Genomic DNA, 14754 nt, shown 5'->3' on the forward strand with positions numbered 1-14754 from the left:
TTTTTCTTCTGGTTCTTGAATGGAATCGGGCCTTGAATCCACATCTGTTCGCCCTTGTTCAGTTGAGGTTGATGTTATGATTTCCTCAACTGGATTCTGTAATTGCTATTTTTCTTCATTTCTCGTACTTGAACCTGCCACGGAATTGATGCTCCTGGATGTCTGTTGGTCTCCACGGATTTGACATATTCCCCATGGCGCTGGAAATTTAATGACTTGATGCAAGGTTGATGGAACAACATCCATATCGTGGATCCATGGCCTCCCGAGAATTATGTTGTAAGCCATTTCCATCTCCACTACTTGAAACTTTGTATCTTTGACAACGCCTTCTGCGAATGTAGTAAGCATCACTTCTCCTTTCGTCACAACACTGGAATTGTCAAATCCTGACAAAGTATGCGCTTTTGGTACCAATTTATCCTCTGCTTGCATCTCGTGTAGTACTCGTAACAAAATAATGTTCACGGAACTTCCTGGATCAATCAAAACTCGTTTCACATTAGTGTCATGTATAAGTAAAGATATTACCAGTGCGTCGTTGTGAGGGGTTAATACGCCATCCGCATCCGTATCATCGAATGTAATATTTTCTTCTTCTAAAACATCCGTAACCGCTTCCCGTGGGTAATCGGTACTTTGGAAATCTTATTAGCTGCGGTATACGATACGCCATTGATTTCTTCTCCTCCGCTGATAACGTTGACGTTCTTTTGGGAGAAGGTGGTTTAGGTGGCTCCTGTCTGTTTTTCATGTAAGCTTGTTTACCTTTCTCACTGAACAACTCGGTGAGATACCCCTGCTTTAATAAATGATCGACTTCACTTTGCAAGAACCTACAGTCTGTCGTTTTATGCCCATGATCATTATGAAATTCGCACCAATGATCAGGGTTTCGCCTGTTTGGATTCGATCTCATCTCCTTTGGCCATCGTACCTTATCTCCCATGCTTCTCAAGACAGCCACGAGTTCGGAAGTGCTCACATTGAAATTATAACCACCAAACCTCGCCTTTAAGTTTCTATCATCATCTCGTGACTCACGTGTGCTTCGATCATTCCCAAATCTTGAAGACGAACCCGACTCTCTATTCTTCGATCTGTGATCGTACCTCTGATTATCCTGCTTTGACCGTGATTCTTTTCCCGCAGGTCCCATGTATGGCTCGTACCTGTTTTTACCGGACCTTTTTTCGGTTTCTACCCGTCTCGAACTTACCTTTTCTTCTTTTTGATGTCGTGAAATAGTATCTTCTTCAATCCTCAGCTTTGTGCTATACCTGTTATAAACGTCATTCCATGTCGTTGCTGGGAATTCACGAAGACTCTCCTTGAGTCGCCTCGTAGCTTCTGAGCTTTTTTCATTCAAGTTACTTGTGAATGCTATAGCTGCCCAATTGTCAGGTACGCGTGGTAACGTCATTCTTTCTCATTGGAATCTGTCTACAAACTCTCTGAGCAGTTCTGAATCCCCTTGCTTGATTTTGAAAATATCCTCCATTCTTTTTTCAACTTTCTGAGCTCCCGAGTGTGCTTTGACAAAAGAATCTGCAAGCTCAGCAAAAGAATTTATAGAATTTTTGGGTAAAAGAAATACCATGTTAATGCACCCTTAGTGAGTGTTTCACCAAATTTCTTGACCAATACAGATTCAATCTCCTGTTTTGTCAAGTCATTGCCTTTGACGCCTGTTGTGAATGCAGTCACGTGGTCTCGTGGATCAGTTGTTCCATCATATTTTGGAATATCAGGCATTTTAAATTTCTTTGGAATTGGGAGGGGAGCAGCATTTGGCTTCCAGGGTTGTTGCGAATATTTATCCACATCTATCCCTTTGATCACGGGGGGCACCCCAGGTATTTGCTCTATGCGGTCACTTTGCTCCTTAAGCTGTTTCTGCAATGTTAGAACTAAACTTTGTAAATCGGAATTAACTATGTTACCTGGTTCTCCCTCTCGTGATTCACTGGGGATTCCACCACTACCAGAATTAACAAGCCCAGAATGAGGGTTTTCCAAAGTGTTGGTATTTAGAACCGGTGTTGATGGTGCAGCAGGTAATTGGCTGGCAAAAGCTTCAAGAGCTTTATTGACTTGTTGAGCGATCAATTTCTGCAAGGCTTCATTGATAGTTTTATCGTTGTTAAATTGAGTATTTTCATTTGAATGAGATCCATCAGGAGTTCCTTCTCGAGACCGCCGAGGCGAGCTTTGTGGAGAAGGAATCGGAGTGTGAACATCTTGTGGGTCCCCTTGGAGTTGATGGTTTCCTTGGTTTCCCTGGGTGTTATCGTTAACATTTGACATGATCGTTGTTGTAACGAAATAGACAAGGTTGAGAAAAAATAGATTATCAGATTCCCGGTAACGAAACCAATTTGTTTAACCAAAAAATGAAATTTCGATTAAAGCTTATAATTTATAAGAACACGGGTTACTGATAATCGAAAGAATGTATAAAAGAAAGCAATTTGGATAGCAAGAATGTAATCAAGAGAAACAAGTAAACCAAAGTATATTCAGATAGTGTTTCCTGTCCCCACAATTGATCAGTCATCTCCCTTTTATAGGTACCTTGGAGATATACGTTTTGCCTATGTCATAATAAGGCTATTATGGGCAATTAAAGACATTAAAGACATTAAATCCTACGTTACATAAGCATTATATTTAATACAGATTCTCTAACGTTTTTGGTATTTAATGCTCATTAAATACTGTATATGGACTCTCGTGTGCTGTCGGATTCATTCTCTTTGACTCTTCGGCTTAAAGGACTTGAACAGGTACGAGCGTTGCCTCTTTTTGAATAACCGCTCGTGCCTCTTCTTTTTCTCTCTGCTCGTATCTGTTGCAACTCGTGCCTCCTTGCCAGTTGTAATTCTTTGACCAATCTATGTGTAACGACACGTCATCTTCATACCTCTTTAATATGTAAACCCAATTTTTCCAATACAGGTTTCACCTTCACATCAAACTTCCTTTTCTCCACCTCCAGGTCCTCAAAGTACATTGTCAGGAAATTTGGGAAGGGATATGATCTATCACCTTCATTGACCACCCGTGTGATCACCTTAGACATAACATTCCCGACGTTGATCGGGTACCCCGCCATGATAGAAGCCACCAAGATTGCCCGGGAGATAGGCAGAGAGTTCTCATTAGTAGTGGGGTCCAGCATGCTGCATACGAAACTCTCCCACCCCTTTGCTTCGAAGTTTAAAGTTATCCTCATAATTGGGACTCCTGTTGTCAACCATGCTGGGGTGGTACCGGGAGTGCCAGGTATTCTGCCAACCAAGGACGGACTGCCTCATCTAATTCCACCTTTTCTAAATATAATGATTCATCTTCCTCCAGAAAGCCCAGGTAGTCATTGATTGTCTTCCCATCGAACTTCACTGTCAAATTCCGCACCTTAGTCACTTTAGTGCCCTTTTTGATGTGGGCAGCATTAGTGTAGAACTCTTTGACTAAGTGCTCATTTGCCTCCTCGACGTCGCCTATAAAATATTCTCAGCCCGATCTCTCTTTGAATTGCCTCTTCACGTTAGGGTTGTGAGGTAGAAGGCCCCTCTCAATGAATGTCCGTTCAAGTATCAATTTCCTCTCGGGCCACCATTCTCCGAACTTATGGTATGCTATCTCACTAACAAATCTATCCTGCCAGGCCTCCGGGTTTCTAGTTCTCTCCATCCCCCGGTTTGGGGCACACCCCCTCCTTCTTCAATAATGGGGTCCTCCCCGGGTAGTGAAGTTGTAGGTGAGGTAGAAGAAGCAGTATCACCGCTCTCAGCTGAGCCCTCAGACGACTCAGAAGAAATTTGGATTGAAGCTTGAGCAGTAGGAGAGCCTGGAGGGGTAGGTTCATTTCTCAATCTCGGCCTCTCCGGGAGATCAGGAACATACTCCGGCACTGAATCAGACTCAGATGCCTCCCGGGAGGGTACATACTCACTTCCCTCTAAATGGGAAGCAGCTCTATCTGCAGCCTTGATTTGTTTTCTTGTTTCTCCAATTGCTTTCCGGACTTGGGGGTCAATTTGATCATACCTCGTCCCCTACCCCGGGAGGACTCTCCTTTTCTTTTTTGTTTATCACTACCGCCTCGTGACTTAACCGTTGTCTGCAAGAAGAATTCATTTAGTCCATGTTAGTATCACAGTACCAGAACAATCAGTGAGGAATATATTTGAAAACAGCTTACTGTGGACCGCATAAAAAGCAATGCGGCCGCAAAGGAACCACCGCGGTCCGCACAAAATGGCACCGGTGTCCACAGTGACGTGGGGTTCAGAATACCCACTCTCTGATTCAGGGCACCGCGGACCGCAAGAAATGTTGTGCAGCCGTGGTAGGACACCGCGGACCGCGGAAAATCCACTGCGGTCGCGGTAAGCTTAGCTCAGCAACACCAACCTAGGGTTTCAACATTTTTCACATTTTTAGCATAAATTCGCATATTATCAACCCCCTAGTTAGTTAATCATCATTTTAAACTAATTAACCCTAATCTAAACAGCATTATGTAACCCTACGCTACAAATTGAAAGAAAAGGGAATAAAAAGAAGTACAAACTAACGAATTAAAATAGAATAAAATAAAATTAAAGACTAGGAAAAGATTTGGAGTACCAAAGATGAGATGCACACAGATGATCAAGAAGCAGTGTTTGAATTCGTGCAAGGGTAGCGATGAACAATACTTTTTTACTATATAGAGAGCAAATGAGCGAAAAGTGTAAATGAGGGCCTGAGGTCCTATTTATAGAAAAAGGACCTGGGACCCACGATACCTACCCACCGCGGACCGCACAAAATGCACCGCGGTCCGCAGTACTTAAACACATGAAGCACTGGGGAGGAAGTCACTACGGACCGCAGAAAATGCTCCGCGGTCGCGGTAGGGCACCGCGGACCACATAAAATGTATTGCGGCCGCAGTGAAAACTTCAGAGAACCCCCACTTTTGGCCATTCAACACTGCGGACCGCAATGAAATTTTGCCCCCGCAAAGAGGCCATTGCGGCCGAAGAAAATGCAATGCGGCAGCGGTCCCAACTTCAGAGAGTGCAATATTTTTCCAATTTGGTCCTACACTGCATCAAAATAACCCTACACACATCTCACAACCAGTTAATCCAAAAGCAAATCCTACACTAAAAAGAAAATCAAAGAAAACCAAAAAGAAAGACACATGGGTTGCCTCCCAAGAAGCGCCTAATTTAACATCGCGGCACGATGCAGGTTACCATCAAATCACATTAGATGGACCATTGCCACCACGTGGCTGTCATCAATCTTGCCAAGATAGTGCTTGACTCTGTGCCCATTAACTCTGAAGATCTCTCCATTTTTGTTTTTCAAGTCAAGTGCACCAAACGGAGTCACAAGCACCACTTCAAAAGGTCCACTCCATTTTGACTTAAGCTTTCTCGGAAACAGACGTAACCGAGAATTGAACAAGAGAACCAAATCACCCACTTTGAACTCCTTGCTACGGGCATACTTGTCATGAAGGTACTTCATCTTGTCCTTGTACAAGGACGAACTAGAGTAGGCATGGAATCGGAATTCATCAAGTTCATTAAGCTGCTCCACATGAAGATTTGCTGCCACATCCTATTCAAGATTCAGCTTCCTCAAAGCAAACATGGCCTTGTGTTCTAACTCGACCAGTAGATGGCAAGCTTTCCCAAACACCAACCGGTACGGAGACATACCAATCGGAGTCTTGTAAGCAGTCCTATAAGCCCACGGAGCATCATCCAATTTCTTTGACCAATCCGTCCTATTTGCATTGACCGTCTTTGACAATATACTCTTGATTTCCCTGTTTGATACTTCAACTTGGCCACTCGCCTGAGGATGATAAGGAGTAGACACTTTGTGATTGACACTGTAAGCACGTGATTTTTGCCCTATACGAAATACTCCTACAAAATCCCGAGAAAATAGATTTTTCCTTAATTATTTGCCATTTTAGGAACTTTATAGATTTTTATTAATTGTTTGCATTTTTCTTGCATTTAAATTATGAAAAATACCAAAAAATATCATGAATGACATTTAGACTTTATTTTTACATTTTTAGTACTAATCGGTAGTCATTGGTTTTATAAAAATGGAAAATCACAAAAAAAATACTTCATTTTACACTTTTGCCTTTATTTTTAGGTTATTAATTTTTCTCTTTTAATTTAGGATTAAATAACTTGTATGATTTTTATAATTAGTTAATTAGTTTAATTTTATATTTTTTAGATAATCTAGGATTTTAATTTTAGGATTTTTAATAAAAAAAAAAGAGAAAGAGAAATAAGATAAAATAGTTAAAATTGAAAGGAGTTTGTTAAATTCGGAATTGGCCAATTTAGCCAAAACCAGCCCAAAACTACCCAAATTTCGCCCCAGCCCAGCAAAATGACCCGACCCGCCTAGCCCATAACCTAATCCCTTCCCCATTAAAAGGTTTGAAGGCATCAGATGAGGGGGGACACACGCAATACCCATTTTCTCATTCATTCACTCATCTGCACACACTCTCCTCTACTTATCCTCACTCACTAAACTCACGTAAGAAAAAAGAGCTAAGAAAGATTCGGAAACCAAATGCGAAGAAGTCTGAAACGGAGAAGGAAAAGCAGTAGATTTTAAATCCAAAATAATTTGAGAGTTGTCGCTGCTTCGAAGCCAAAATTTCATTTGTATTTCTGGATTTTTAAAGTGGATTCAATGGTGATTTACTGTTTGTTAGTCGTTGTTTCTTAAACCGGAAAGCTGTGTTGATTTCCGCTGCATTATCCTCTCAATTTCTGGTTTGTTCGAGTTGTATGTCGGATTCGAGGTCTGAAGCTATGCGTTGTTGGTTCTGTTTATGCTGGGCTCCAAGCTACTGATTTTCGGCATGTATTTGGCCTCCTTATCTTCTAAATATGGTCCTTGAGCAGATAGGTATGTTATTCATAGAACTATTCCAAAAAATCTGCTTTCAGTGGTAAATCATGATGTTGTTCGATTCGTTTAATGCTAATGCTGGTCTCTATTTGTTAGATCTGGTTCAAAACAGTGATTTTCGAGAATAAAACTTATAGTTTTTGGCTTTGTTTCATGGCTTATACGATTTTGGCTTTGGTTTCATGAATAAGTTCGACAATCGGCTGTTTATGCTTGTTTCGTGTTTTGATTTTGGTGTTAATCAACTATAAGTTGTATTTTCAGAATGAGTGATCTTTACATTGTATATGGTTGAATATTTGTATTTTGGTCGAATCTTCGTTTGGATTGTAGTAGATTGGCATATTTCTCACTCTTGTTCATGAATGTTTGAACTTAAATGATATCAGCCGTGTGTTAGCACTCTCTTAGTTTAATTACTTCCATGTATATAATAGTTAGGTGTGAAAATTTGTTTTTGTCCCATTATTGTTCAATTCATGGATACTAAGATTTTCATTGGACAAAACAAGCATGTGCTTATACCATTGAAGTAACTGATACATGGCCCAATTTTCGTGGTATCAGGTCCACGTCTGGGCAGTGTTCATGCATTAAACCTATATAGGGCCAAGTTCGAAGGCCCAAAATTGTTAGAATTTAAAACCCCTTTTAAAAATTATACTAGGGATATGGGAATTAATTTGCAATATGAATTTAGGTTTTCGAGTTAGGTGGCGGGTTCAAATTAAGAGGGTCCCTCCGTTTTTGTTTAGAATTTCGGACTTTGAAACTCGAGGCCCCAAAATTTATAAAATGTAAATTAATTAGGCCCTTTTAGAGTCAAAAAGAATAGAAAATCGTAGNTGAGATGGGCCTCGCCAAACAAAAGACATAAATTGCGGGGCCCTCAGTAAATGTTCCTATTAAAATCCATAGAATTCGGGGCGTGCCGTTTAGCGAATTTCACGGCCCTCCGCAAAGATAATAACCCGTTAGTCGCCTTAGGCGCGCTTTTAATAATTCTACCTTCTTAAATACGGGTGTGCATTTCATGCAACCCAAATCCAAATCCAAAAAAGTTGAATAAGAATGTGTCGAGGATCCGGGTGCATTTCATGTGACGTGATCCAAAAACACGTTTTTAAACGACGTTCACTATCTAAATTTTTTAACTAAAAGCGGTTAAATAGTTCTAAAATTGCACTATAGGTTTGAATATGTATAAAAATCAGATTTTAGCCATTTATGATGATTTAAGCGACCGTGCTAGAACCACGAGATCCGGGGGTGCCTAACACCTTCCCTCGGGTCAACAGAATTCCTTATTCAGAATTTCTGGTTCGCAGACTCCAATTGGGAAGTCGAAATGTTCCTCGATTTGGGATTCCAATTAAACCAGTGACTTGGAACACCAAAAGCCAATCCTATCCAAAGTGGCGACTCTAATAATAAATAAATAATTCCATTTCGAATAATGTCACTTTAAATGGAAAAACTCCCTTATACATTATCCTTCGGGGTAGGTGTGTAAAAAGAAGGTGTGACAGCTCTGGCGACTCTGCTGGGGATACGAACCCAGAATTTCGATTCAGGGTTCAAGAATTCGATCTTAGTACAATTGTTATATTTGGCTTTATCTGATTTTTCTACATGTTCCATGCTATATGTGCTAAATGTTTTACCGCTTTGATATTTGTTGAAATTGTATATATAAACTGTCGCGAATCCCTTCCTCTTTCTGAGTCTTCTACATCATGGAGAAGGGTGCACTTCGTGTAGCTTCTCTTCTGTTTAGAGTCTTTCCCAATTTAGAACGAGGTTTGGATAAGTTGCTAAGCCGGCGGAGCTTCTGTATCCCCGGTACGCTGCCTCCCCCTCGGCTCGAGTTGTCCGCTCGGGTAAGCCAGGTCTAGACCAATAAACCTAGGGTTAAACCTAGAAGAACAAAACCTCATGCCGGATCCCTAGTAGGACGCTTGTTTGCATCATGTGCATTTGACTTAGGGGACTCAACACAGGGGTTGGGTCCGTCTAGGACAGATGACCTGAAATGAATTGACCATCCTGATGCATCTTACGTGCTACTTGCGCATTTATTTGCTCGGCTTTGCATGTTGACCGGCTTGTCTAAATGAGTGAATTATGAAAATAAGAAGTGTTAGGACTAAGTGAGGGTGACCATTTGTTTTGGAAAAAACCCAATGCCCAAATAGTACCGAAATGCTGCCGGATTTTTGAAAAATGAAAAAAAAAAGAGAAAAGTATTTGGAAAATAGAAAGAAAATTGTTGTTCAAAAATATACTTTTGACTTTGGCAATCTGACCGAACTACGCGGGTCTGATTCTCACCGGATGTGAGATACGTAGGCAAACCTCATCGGTTCCGACCCCAATTTTCAAAAACCCAAAAATATTTTCCTTTAGTTCTTTCTTTAGAAATCTTTCCTTAAAAAAAACATTCAAAAAAAAAAACAAAAGTTTTAAAAACTAAAAAATGGTTTCCTTCTTTCTAATGTCTTTCATACAAAAAAAAAAGGAAAAATCAATAAAAATCAAAATCCAAAATACAGGTTTCCTTCATTTTGAAGTATTTTTCCAAAAATCCCAAAAAAATCAGAAACAAAAATCCAAAAATACTCTTTTCTTCTTTAGAAGTCTTTTTTTTGTAAATGTCAATAAAAATTTTGAAAAATTGAAGTCCAAAAATATTTTTGCTTTTCCTTAGAAGTACTTTTGTAAATAAATAAAAGCTCAGAAATTCAAAATATTTTTCTTAAAGAAGTTCCCCTTTCGAGAATTAAGAGGTTACATCCAAAATCCAAAAATATTTTCTTTATTTTCCTTAGAAAAAGCGAAAAGAAATGAAAAACTCAAACAAAAAGTATTTTCTTTCTACTTTTAAAATTTCCAAAGTTCAAATAAAAAAAAAACGGAATTTTCAGAAGTCTTTCTTTCAAAAATAAAGTCAAAATCAAAATCCAAAAAACATTCCATTTCTTCTTTTAAAGCATTTTTAGAAAATTCAAAAAAAAGGAAAGAAAACAAAATTTTCAAAAAAAAATTAAAAAACAAAAAAAAACTATTTTGCCTTAAAGCTTTCATCGTCTGAGTTTTATAAAAAGAAAAAAAAAGAGTTAGTTTACTCAATTCCCAATTCTGCCCGAACTACGCTGGTTTGATTCTCACCGGATGTGAGATACGTAGGCAACCCTCATCGGGTCCAAACACCATTTTGCAAAAATAGCCAAAAATGTCAAAATTTTAATTTTTGTTAAAAATAAGTCGGGTGATGTCATTCTTGTTTTAAAATAAGCTGAATGTCCCCAAAAGGACGCCGGAAGGCTGCTTTTGCAAGAACAGCCACCCTGAGTCATTTTAAATGGTTTGCGGGCACAGCCTTAAAATCTTCCTCCCAGAAGTGCTGAAAGGTCGTATCTGCAAAACCAAGTCCTTGTTTTTCTAGATAAAGAAAAGTTTGCAAAAATAGCCACTTTTTCCTTTTAGGTCAAAATAAGTAAAAAAAAATACTCCTTAGATGTCTTTCTTTCATAAATAAAAAATATAAAAAAAATAATACAAATTTTGAAAATTGAGTCCGAAAATATTTTTGCTCAAAAATCCAAATCATTTTCGTAAAAGTCCCTTTGCCGAAATTAAGAGGCAACTTTCAAAATCAAAATAAAATAAAATATTTCTTTCTAAAAATTTTCGAAGTTCCAATAAAAAGAAAAGAAATTTTTAGAAGTCTTTCTTTCAAAAAATCAAAATCAAAAATCAAAAATACATATTTCCTTTTTTCTTTTTAAAGTATCTCGTTCAAAAATTCCAAAAAAAAAGAGTTAGCTTATTCATCTTATTTGCAAGAACTACGCTTGGTCTGATTCATGCGGGGTCATGATACATAGGCAATCTCCATAGGATTCGACCGTAACCCTAAGAAAAGAAAAAGAAAATATGAGGGAAGGAAATAAAAGAAAAACAAGAGAGGAAAAGAAGCGTAAAAAGAGAAAATAAGGAATTGAGAGAAAGACCATGGCAAAAGGAAAAGGAAAAGCAGAAAATGAAAAATAGAGGGAAAAGAAAAATGAGAGAAAAAATAGAAAGAGAAAGAAAATCAAGAAAAAAAAAGTAGAAATCAAAAGAAGAGAAAATAGAAAAAGAAAAGCCGGGATGACGCATGCAACCGTTGCAAACATGTAGACACCCAGTTAACTGTATAGGTGCATCACACCCCAATGTGCGATTACCTATCTGTTACTTGTCTCAAACTAACCGTGTGTTGCTGTCAATTTGAGCCTAGCTTTTAGAAACGGTGGTTGGTTGTGGTACGCTGGCATCGCATCAATACTTTACCAGATCGAAAGGAAGTGTGGAAATGTCTACAGAAATGACTTTGCCCGCAGTTCCCATCTCTGAGGACAGCCCCTTCTCGGGGATCCCGGCATCTGAGTCTGTCACAGCTGAAGAGAACCGAATACTACGTCTCCGACTCATGGAGATGTGGGACGCATGGACCAATGGAAGAGAGCCTCCAAGCGCCATCCCTGGCTTTCCTGAATTGTTCCCGAGAACAGGGGGTACCTCGAACATCCCCATCAGTCATCCAAATACTCCATTGGGACAACCTACCATGACCGCTCACTTCGTCGGAACACCTTCTGAGGTCCGCCCCCAGGTGTTCCCAGCAGGAGCGGCTCCTAACATCTTCACTGCTCCACCATGCTCTGCTACAACACAGCCTTCACTGCCAAGGCCCGCCTTTGATCCCTCGATCTTCACTTTTCAAAATCCCATCTTTCAAGCAGATCCTCCTCAATATCCCACATACACTTACTCTCAGCAGCCACCATACGAGCTTACACTGGGGCAGGACAAAACTCCCAAAGCCCCAGAGCAGGATGAGATAGCGAAGAGAATGAGAAGCCTCGAACAGAGTTTAAAGAATATGCAAGGCTTGAGTGGGCAAAAGAGTGTCTCTTATACAGATTTGTGCATGTTCCCTCATGTACACTTGCCCTCGGGGTTTAAAACACCAAAGTTTGAAAAGTATGACGGGCACGGCGACCCCGTTGCTCACTTGAAGAAGTATTGCAATCAGTTACGTGGGGCCGGCAGAAAAGAAGAGTTGTTGATGGCCTATACAGGCTTGTGCATTTCCTTTACTGCTTCGGCCATGTGCAACTTTTCTTGTCATGCATTTCTTTATTAGGTCTTTAGTTGATGGCCCTTGGTTTGGGAACTGTGGATCCTTTTTCATTAGAGCAGATATGATAGAAACATCTTTACACAAAAAAAGAAGCTGGTATTGTCTTCCGTCACTAGCTGCAATAGTCAGCCCAATCAAGTTGTGAAATGCTTGTATGTGTGTGCTCGTTTGTGAAACTCTCAAGTTGTGTTAGTGGTTTGCTTTAATTGTGAAGCCTCCTGCTCTTAAAAAAAAGAGCCTTTAGTAGTTGAAGCATTAATAGACCATCAGCTTACTTGTGTAAATTGAATGTGTGAATTTTACTCTTTAGAAATCGAGGTGTGCCATTTAGCGAATTTTCATGGCCTCCCGCAAAGTTAATAATACGTTAGTCACTTTAGGCGCGCTCTTTAATAATTTCACCTTCCTAAATTCGGGTGTGCATTTCATGTGACCCAAATCCAAATTCCAAAATGCTGAATACAATGTGTCGCGGATCCGGGTGCATTTCATGTGACGTGATCCAAAAATACGTTTTAGACGACGTTCAACCTTTTTTTTTAAAAAAAATCAATTAAAAAGCGGTAAATATTTTTAAAATTGCACTATAGGATGAACATGTTTTAAAATCAGATATTAGGCCATTTATAATAGTTTAAGCGACCGTGCTAGAACCACGGGATCCGGGGGTGCTTAACACCTTCACTCGGGTCAACAGAATTCCTTATTCAGAATTTCTGGTTCGCAGACTCCAATTGGGAAGTCGAAATTTTTCCTCGATTTGGGATTCAAGTTAAACCGGTGACTTGGGACACCAAAAGCCAATCCTATCACAAGTGGCGACTCTAAATAAATAAATAATCTCATTTCGAATAATGTCACTTTAAATGGAAAAACTCCGTTATACATTATCCTTCGGGGTAGGTGTGTAAAAAAAGGAGGTGTGACAGGGTCGGTTGTGCTGATGCTACACTCTGTGCTCTTTTGCACAGATCCAGGTGTCAGAGCAGCTTACGGTGCGCAGCAGTAGTCAGGGAGCCGACCTTCAGTCCACGAGACTCCGAGGTAGCCTTGCTGGCGTCCGCGGGCCCGACGTCTCTTCTATCGGTTTTCATGTTCTGTTGACATTTGTATTCGAAACAGACTATGTCCTTTATTTTACACTCTTATTTGTAGTAATCCTAGACAGTCCGTGTATTGTTGTGACACCAGATGCTGGGTAGAGACTTGTATTGGTTTTCTAGACGCTGTTTCTATGTTAGTTCAGACTTCCACTAAATTTTTACCTTTCGTTATCTTTTTAACTGCTTATTCAATGATAATTTAATTGCTTAATCATGTATAAAACAAGATAGTTTAATGTGTGCAAGGGTTCTTGGCTTGCCTCGCTACCACGAGTAGGCGCCATCACGACCCCCGAGGGTGGAAAATCCGGGTCGTGACACCAAACCCCAAACAAAATAAAATATTTTACTTGGCTCCTAACTCATGAAAGACTACCCACCAGGAGCTTTCTACATTCTATTGGAATAAACTGCCCCACTCAATGCCACTACTGTGGTTTTGAACAAGAAAATATTGACCGCATCTTCTTCTAATGTCCCAATGCTGTCCATTTTTGGAGTGTCATCCAGTCAAAATCCTCAGTTCTATCACCCTCCAATCCACACATTAATAGTCACCTTTGGAAATCAGTCTTACCAACCCTCAAAGGTGTGAAATACAAAGAATGCCTCAACTGGGAGAGTCTCATTCCCTATTGTCTCTGGCATATTTGGCTCACAAGGAACAATAATGTGTTCAATAACAAAAAGGAACCCATCAATGCTAATAACACAATTGTTAAGGCAACTGAGTATCATGTGCTTAATAATAACAAAACACAACAGTGCACCCACCAAATCATGCTTAAATGGATTCCACCACCAAGAGGATCCTACAAATTAAACACTGACGGAGCTGCAAAGGGCAACCCAGGAATGGGTGGAGCTGGGGGAATTTTCAGAAATCATACCGGAAATTAGATATTGGGCTTCATGGAAAACATACCCCAAACAACTAACACAAGGGCAGAAATTAGTGCCCTTATCAGAGGTCTATAACTAGCTGAACTAAACAACCTAGTTTCGCTACAAGTAGACACTGATTCAGCGAAAATAATCAACATGTTGTGAAAATCTAATATTTGACCCCCTAATTTGTGAATGCAGATTGCTGATTCAAAAGATGGGCAGTGTGGTAGTGAGGCACACATACAGGGAGCAAAACAGGGTAGCTGATGCGCTGGCAAAGGAAGCAGCCAAGGAATTTTTTTTGAACAAATCACTGTCTCTAGCAGTTCCTCCGGTGTTTGCCAATAATGTATTTTGGGCAGACATTCTAGGAATTGAACTACCTAGATCTTTTGTGGGTTGTAATATAAGTATAATTATGCAAAACATTGCATCTATGGGGGCCATAAGGTACCCCAGTAACTCTGTAACCCCCCTTGTTTAACTAGTTAATATATTATCCTTTTGACCAAAAAAAAAAATATTTGTCATCCCGTTGCAAAGTCGACAATAAAACATTTTCCTGACTATTTTTTTTAAATAAAACATGTTGAAACAAGTAAAAGATGAAGAAAAAGT

Source organism: Nicotiana attenuata, unplaced genomic scaffold (assembly GCF_001879085.1).
Source record: "Nicotiana attenuata strain UT unplaced genomic scaffold, NIATTr2, whole genome shotgun sequence".
NCBI lineage: Eukaryota > Viridiplantae > Streptophyta > Magnoliopsida > Solanales > Solanaceae > Nicotiana > Nicotiana attenuata.